At 45.3% G+C, this 7,824-nt stretch overlaps 1 protein-coding gene and 2 long non-coding RNA genes across 3 annotated transcripts in view; 1 reads left to right on the top strand and 2 right to left on the bottom strand.

Annotated features, from left to right (window-relative positions):
* The first annotated feature begins 2,969 nt into the window (after window positions 1-2,969).
* Window positions 2,970-5,910, top strand: LOC139024551 (uncharacterized). Its single transcript, XR_011475886.1, has 2 exons — window positions 2,970-3,058; window positions 5,818-5,910. It is a non-coding gene; the product is annotated as an uncharacterized lncRNA (long non-coding RNA).
* Window positions 5,128-5,978, bottom strand: LOC139024550 (uncharacterized). Its single transcript, XR_011475885.1, has 2 exons — window positions 5,836-5,978; window positions 5,128-5,779 (listed from the first exon to the last, which is right to left on the bottom strand). It is a non-coding gene; the product is annotated as an uncharacterized lncRNA (long non-coding RNA).
* A 567-nt stretch (window positions 5,979-6,545) lies between these two features.
* The window catches only part of LOC112071539 (sister chromatid cohesion protein PDS5 homolog B-A), a gene marked incomplete at its 5' end in the record, with an annotated part of 18,785 nt that continues 17,506 nt past the window's right edge, over window positions 6,546-7,824 (bottom strand). The window contains one exon of the mRNA XM_024138983.2: window positions 6,546-7,141. The remainder of the gene's footprint in view (window positions 7,142-7,824) is intronic.

Below are 7,824 nucleotides of genomic sequence, written 5' to 3'. Positions count from 1 at the left end.
GCCTAGAGGAGATCAGGCTTCCTGGGTACGTATGAGGCTAATGAGATCAGCTCCTGGTACGTATGAGGCCTAAATGAGATCAGCTCCTGGTACGTATGAAGGCTAGATGAGATCAGCTCCTGGTACGTACTGAGGCTAAATGAGATCAGCTCCCTGGTACGTATGAGGCTAAATGAGATCAGCTCCTGGTACGTATGAGGCTAGATGAGATTCAGGCTCCTGGTACGTATGAGGCTAAATGAGATCAGCTCCTGGTCACGTATGAGGCTAAATGAGATCAGCTCCTGGTACGTATGAGGCTAAATGAGTGCAGCTCCTCGGTACGTATGAGCCTAAATGAATCAGCTCCTGGTACGTATGAGGCTAAATGAGATCAGCTCCTGGTACGTATGAGGCTAGAATGCTGATGCAGCTCCTGGTACGTATGAGGCTAAATGAGATCAGCTCCTGGTACGTATGAAGGCCTAGATGAGCATCAGCTCCTGGTAACGTATGAGGCTAAATGAGATCAGCTCCTGGTACGTATGAGGCTCGATGAGATCAGCTCCTGGTACGTATGAGGCTAGATGAGATCAGCTCCTGGTACGTAATGAGGCTAGATGAGATCAGCTCCTGGTACGTATGAGGCTAAATGAGATCAGCTCCTGGTACGTATGAGGCTAGATGAGATCAGCTCCTGGTACGTATGAGGCTAATGAGATCAGCTCCTGGTACGTATGAGGCTAGATGAGATCAGCTCCTGGTACGGTATGAGGCTAAGATGAGATCAGCTCCTGGTACGTATGAGGCTAGATGAGATCAGCTCCTGGTACGTATGAGGCTAGATGAGATCAGCCTCTGGTCAGCTGTATGAAGGCTAGATGAGATCAGCTCCTGGTACGTATGAGGCTAGATAGAGATCAGCTCCTGGTACGTATGAGGCTAGATGAGATCAGCTCCTGGTACGTATGAGTGCTAATGAGATCAGCTCCTGGTACTATAGGCATGAATAGCTCCTGTACTAGCTATGAGATGCAGTGACATTAAGGTAATGAGATCAGCTCCATGGTTACATATGAAGGCTAGATGAGATCAGCTCCTGTAACGTATTGTAGGACCGGAAGAGATCAGCTCCTGGTACGTATGAGGCTAGAATGAGATCAGCTCCTGGTACGTTTGAGGCTAGATGGAATCAGATCCTGGTACGTATGAGGCTAGATGAAGATCAGCTCCTGGTCGTATGAGCTAGATGAGATCAGCTCCTGGTACGTATGAGGCTAGATGAGATATAGAGCAAATACACTGTGTAAGCCAGCACATGTCAGTGTTCCTCAGTAAAGCAGCTATCAGCAACATCAGTGCCAGTAATAAAAAGACAAGTGGTGGAGAACAAACAAAACAGTACATTTCTTTTTGTTATACATATGTAAGTACACTGTTTATGCCTTTCCCTAACTCACTGAACTATACCCTAATTTTGACCGCATCGCCTAGCTTCTTAAACCTTAACCCTTAATTTAGACCACTGACAAACCTAAGCGTTTACAATTCCTTTTTTAGTATCCTCTCATTCCGGTTTGAAGAGTTTCTGTGAGCAACTGAGGCAGAAGCTGAAGAAGGGGTGAACGGGAGGTCTGGGGGCATGGAGAACTGAGATGAATAATGCTTCCATAATGCTTTTCCAGGGTTGGGGTCAATTACGATTCAATTTATAAAGTAAACCAAACTTCAATTCAAATTCAAAATGTTCCCAATTTAAAAAACATTTGAGTATTTGAATTCCTGAACTTCCTGAATTAACCCCAGTCTCTGATGCTTTTCATTTGGACTCATATCAAATCAATCAACCAGGGGGACTGTGCTGCAGTACGCTGTAGACATCCGACTCCATCATGAGAAGTGTGGATGGAAAACAACCCAGAGGGGACGACGTGCCCTCTCCCTCCAGGAGTTTCCCTCACCTGCGAAGCTGGCAGAAGAGTGGGTTGCTGTTCAGGACCAGGGAGGTCTTAAAGGCCCACATCAACCAGGGCACGGCAGCATAAATCACCCTCCCTACACTCTGTGATTCCTCCTCATCTTTGGGAATGAGTTCGATTGGTGTCCGTCTGTTTTTTCATCCAGGTGGATGAGACAGACAAAAGAGATAAGAAATGATAACATATGACAATAAAAACACTTAAATTGTACTTTTCAACTAACTAGAGGCCAGTTCCCATAGCAACTGATCTCACGTGTTAATTAAGCCTGCACCCTAATCCCTACATACTGCTTTAACTTTGTAAACGGTCTCCAGAGGAATTGAGGAAGTTGCCGTGTGTAGGAGTGACAAAAACAACACAATGTGAGTGTATACATTACATAAAAAAACCACAGAAAGTCCCGTTGTATGGCCAACTTTATTAATACGACAGAGACAGACAGGTGAGCTGACTGGGTGGCTGTGACGACGTGAGTCTGCATCTCAAACGGCACGGGTTCCCCATCCAGTGCACAACATTTGACCAGGGACCTTTGAGTTGACTGAGAACAGGGTTCTCATTTACAGCAACGACCTGGGAATAGTTACAGGGGAGAGGAGGCGGGGATGACTGAGCCAATTGGAAGGCTGGGATGATTAGGTGACTCGTGATGGTATGAGGGTCAGATTGGGAATTTAACCAGACACAGGGGTTACACCCTACTCTTCAAATAAATGTCATGGGATCTTTAGTGACCACAGTCAGGACACCTGTTTAAATGTCCCAACACAGGGCAATTGTCCCCAATCACTGCCCTGGGTATTGGCATATATATATATTTTTTAGACCAGTAGAAAGAGTGCCTCCTACTGGCCCCGCAACACAACTTCACAGCAGCATCTGGTCTCCCATCCAGGGACTGACCAGGAACAACCCTGCTTAGCCTCAGAGGTAAGCCAGCAGTGGTATGGCAGGGTGGTATGCTAGCTGCCCTATTAGCCCTCTGGTCAGGAAGTAGTGGGCTATACAGGGTGCCATTTGGGACATAGAGCAAGTCTCTACGCAAGGCGTTATCCAGACTAAAACCACATCTGATCGCAGCAGGAGGTGCCAGCCAGGTGGTCAAATTTGGAACGAACACTAAATACCCACATCTGATCGCAGGCAGGACGGTGCCAGCCAGTGCAAATGAAACGAACACTAAAACGCACATCTGCATCGCGGCAGGAGGTGCCAGCCGGTGGTCCAAATGAAACGTAACACTAAAACCACAATCTGATCGGCGAAGCAGGTCGGTGCCCAGCCAGGTGTTCAAATGGAACGAACACTAAGCCCACACGTCTGATCGCAGAGGAGGTGCCGAGCCAGGTGGTCAAATGAAGACCGAATACTAAAATGTTATTGTTTTAAAATAAACATTCCAACATTCGACACCAATTCGAAATTTCTCCCAGGGGTTAAAAAAACAAGAACGACAACTCAACAAGGCGTGAATATAACATGCTGTAAAACAACCATTGACTTTTTTTTGTGTTAAAAAACTACACAAAGGAGAAAATTACAATGAATGACTTCACCAAGAGAGTAAATATAGAAATGTACGGTGAAATCTAAATGTCAGGGTTCAGCGAGCTCGGTCGAAGTCAGGTTTCAGGCGAAGTCCAGGGTTTCACATGGGGCGAAGTCAGGGTTTCAGGCGAAGTCAGGGTTCAGGCGAAGTCATGGTTTCAGGCGAAGAGGTTCAGGCATATCGATTCAGCCGAAGTCAGGGTTTCACGGTTGCAAGTGACACATGAGGGGAACATGACATAAAAGACAATATTCGCCGAAAAGGCCTTGTTTAAAAACTGATTTCATTTTGAAGTAAAAAAAGTAAGCGGCACTTCAGATCCGGGGACAAAAGACACCCTATTTCCTATAACAGTGCACACGTATTGTTGCCAGAGACCAAAGTAGAAGCACTATAATATACGGGACTTAGGGTAGCATTGGATGAGATCAGCTCCTGGTACGTATGAGGCTAGATGAGATCAGCTCCTGGTACGTATGAGGCTAAATGAGATCAGCTCCTGGTACGTATGAGGCTAAATGAGATCAGCTCCTGGTACGTATGAGGCTAGATGAGATATAGACCAGCACATGTCAGTGTTCCTCAGTAAAGCAGCTATCAGCAACATCAGTGCCAGTAATAAAAGACAAGTGGTGGAGAACAAACAAAACAGTACATTTCTTTTTGTTATACATATGTAAGTACACTGTTTATGCCTTTCCCTAACCTCACTGAAACTATACCTAATCTTGACCATCGCCTAGCTTCTAAACCTTAACCCTTAATTTAGACCACTGACAAACCATACGTTTACAATTCCTTTTTAGTATCCTCTCATTCCAGGTTTGAAGAGTTCTGTGAGCAACTGAGGCAGAAGCTGAAGAAGGGGTAGAAGGGAGGTCTGGGGGGCATGGAGAACCTGAGATGAATAATGCTTCCATAATGCTTTCCAGGGTTGGGGTCAATTACACTTCAATTTATAAAGTAAACCAAACTTCAATTCAAATTCAAAATGTTCCCAATTTAAAAAACATTTGAGTATTTGAATTCCTGAACTTCCTGAATTRACCCCAGTCCTGATGCTTTCATTTGGACTCATATCAAATCAATCAACCAGGGGGACTGTGCTGCAGTACGCTGTAGACATCCGACTCCATCACGAGAAGTGTGGATGGAAAACCACCCAGAGGGGACGACRTGCCCTCTCCCCTCCAGGAGTTTCCCTCACCTGAAGCTGCAGAAGAGTGGGTTGCTGTTCAGGAAACCAGGATGGTCTTAAAGGCCCACATCAACCAGGCACGCAGCATAAATCACCCTCCCTACACTCTGTGATCCTTCTCTCTTTGGGAATGAGTTCGATTGGTGTCCGTCTGTTTTTCATCCAGGTGGATGAGACAGACAAAAGAGATAAGAAAATGATAACATATGACAATAAAAACACTTAATTGTACTTTTCACTAACTAGAGGCCAGTTCCCATAGCAACTGATCTCACGTGTTAATAAGCCTGCACCCTAATCCCTACATACTGCTTTACTTTGTAAACKGTCTCCAGAGGATTGAGGAAGTTGCCGTGTGTAGGAGTGACAAAAACAACACAATGTGAGTGTATACATTACATAAAGAAAACCACAGAAAGTCCCGTTGTATGGACAACTTTATTAATACGACAGAGACAGACAGGAGCTGACTGGGTGGATGTGACGACGTGATCTGCATCTCAAACGGCACGGGTTCCCCATCCAGTGCACAACATTTGACCAGGGACCTTTGAGTTGACTGAGAACASGTTCTCATTTACAGCAACGACCTGGGGAATAGTTACAGGGGAGAGGAGGCGGGGATGACTGAGCCAATTGGAAGCTGGGGATGATTAGGTGACCGTGATGGTATGAGGGTCAGATTGGGAAATTTAACCAGAACACAGGGGTTAACACCCCTACTCTTACATAATAAATGTCAGGGATCTTTAGTGACCACAGTCAGGACACCTGTATTAAATGTCCAACACAGGGCAATTGTCCCCAATCACTGCCCTGGGTATTGCATATATATATATTTTTTAGACAGAGGAAAGAGTGCCTCCTACTGGCCCCGCAACACAACTTCCAGCAGCATCTGGTGCTGCCATCCAGGGACTGACCAGAACAACCCTGCTTAGCCTCAGAGGTAAGCCAGCAGTGGTATGCAGGGTGGTATGCTCACTGCCCTATAGCCCTCTGGTCAGAAGTAGTGGACTATACAGGGTGCCATTGGGACATAGAGCAAGTCTCTAACGCGCGTTATCCAGACTAAAACACATCTGATCGCAGCAGGAGGTGCCAGCCAGGTGTCAAATGGAACGAACACTAAACCACATCTGATCGCAGCAGGAGGTGCCAGCCAGGTGTCAAATGAAACGAACACTAAAACCACATCTGATCGCCAGCAGAGGTGCCAGCCAGGTGTCAAATGAAACGAACACTAAAACACATCCTGATCGAGCAGGAGGTGCCAAGCCAGGGTTCAAATGGAACGAACACTAACCACATCTTGATCGCAGGCAGGAGGTGCCAGCCCAGAGTTTGGTCAAATGAAACGAATACTAAAACTTTATTGATTTATTAATAAACATTTCCAAATTCCGACACCAATTCGAAATTATCTCCCAGGGGTTTTTAAAAAAACATAACGACAACTCAACAAGCGTGAATATAACAATGCTGTAAACAAAAACCAATTGACTTTTTTTTGTTGTTAAAAAACTACAAAAGGAAAAATTACATGAATGACTTCACAAAAGAGTAAAATAGAAAATGTACGGAAATCTAATGTCAGGGCATGCGAGTCAGGTTCAGCTAAGTCAGGGTTTTCAGGGCGAAGTCAGGGTTTCAGGCGAAGTCAGGAGTTTCAGGCGAATAGGTCGAAGGGTCAGGCGTAGTCGGATTCAGGCCGAAGTCAGGGTTCAGGCGAAGTTCAGGGTTTCAGGGCGAAGTTCAGGATTTCAGGCGAATTCAGGGTTTTCAGGTGAAGTGGACACAGAGGGGAACATGACAAAAAGACAATATTGCCAAAAGGCCTTGTTTAAAAACTGATTTCATTTTGAAGGTAAAACAAGTAGCGCACTTTCAGATCCGGGGACAAAAKAACACCCTATTCCCTATACAGTGCACTATTGTTGACCAGAGACCAAAGTAGAGCACTATATATAGGGAATAGGGTAGCATTTGGAACAGGAGCTAAAAGCTATACAACAGCACCCAGTCAGTCAACAAAACAACCATAACACAGACATGAAAGATACTATTTACAACTCATGGGATCTTCATCAGCTGAGATCTCTCTCTCTCTCTCGAACAGATGTGGCGAACAATATCACAATGCATCACAAAAACAACTTACGGTTATTGATACTGATGTTATAAGAGTGTGTGTGTGTGTGTGTGTGTGTGTGTGTGTGTGTGTGTGTGTGTAACGGTAGGAGCGTCAGCGTATGAAAAGTTCAGAAAAGTCTAATCCCTCCCATCTCTCCACTCTCTCCATCTCTCCTTCGCTCCCTCTCTCCTTTAGAGAAGACAAGACAAGTGTCCAAGGATCAACTCCACCTCTCTCTCTCTTTCCCTTTTTTTCTTGTCCTCCGTTCATCTTTTTCTTCCTCCGGTCTTCCGTCGACCCTGTGGAATCAGAGAGTCAGTCAGTCAGATGTTTAACCAATCAACAGTCAGTCTGATGTTTAACCAACTAATACTCAACATACACTATATATACACAGAAGTGTGTGGGGTGGACACCCCTTCAAAATGGGTGAATTCGGCTATTTCAGCCCGTTTCTGACAGGTGTATAAAATTGAGCACACAGCCATGCAATCTCGATACACAAACATTGGCAGTATAATGGCCGTACTGAAGAGCTCAGTGACTTTCAACGTGACACCGTCATAGGATGCCACCTTTCCAACAAGTCAGTTCATCAAATTTCTGCCCTGCTAGAGCTGCCCCGGTCAACTGTAAGTGCTGTTATTGTGAAAACGTCTAGGAGCAACAACGGCTCAGCTATGAAGTGGTAGGCCACACAAGGTCACAGAACCGGACCGCTGAGTGCTGAAGTGCGTAGCACGTAAAAATTGTCTGTCCTCGGTTGCAACACTCACTACTGAGTTCCAAACTGCCTCTGGAAGCAACGTCAGCACAAGAACTGTTCGTCAGGAGCTTCATGAAATGGGTTTCCATGGCCGAGCAGACGCACACAAGCTTAAGATGCCAAGTTAAAGGAGACAGATTTTATTTTAAAAAACTGTTGATGCAATATGAAAAAGAAATGGGTGGTGGAGATTAATCACAAACCCAAATTGAGAAT

This window comes from Salvelinus sp. IW2-2015, unplaced genomic scaffold, assembly GCF_002910315.2.
Source record: "Salvelinus sp. IW2-2015 unplaced genomic scaffold, ASM291031v2 Un_scaffold1633, whole genome shotgun sequence".
NCBI lineage: Eukaryota > Metazoa > Chordata > Actinopteri > Salmoniformes > Salmonidae > Salvelinus > Salvelinus sp. IW2-2015.
This window is presented reverse-complemented; position numbering and strand designations above follow the sequence as displayed.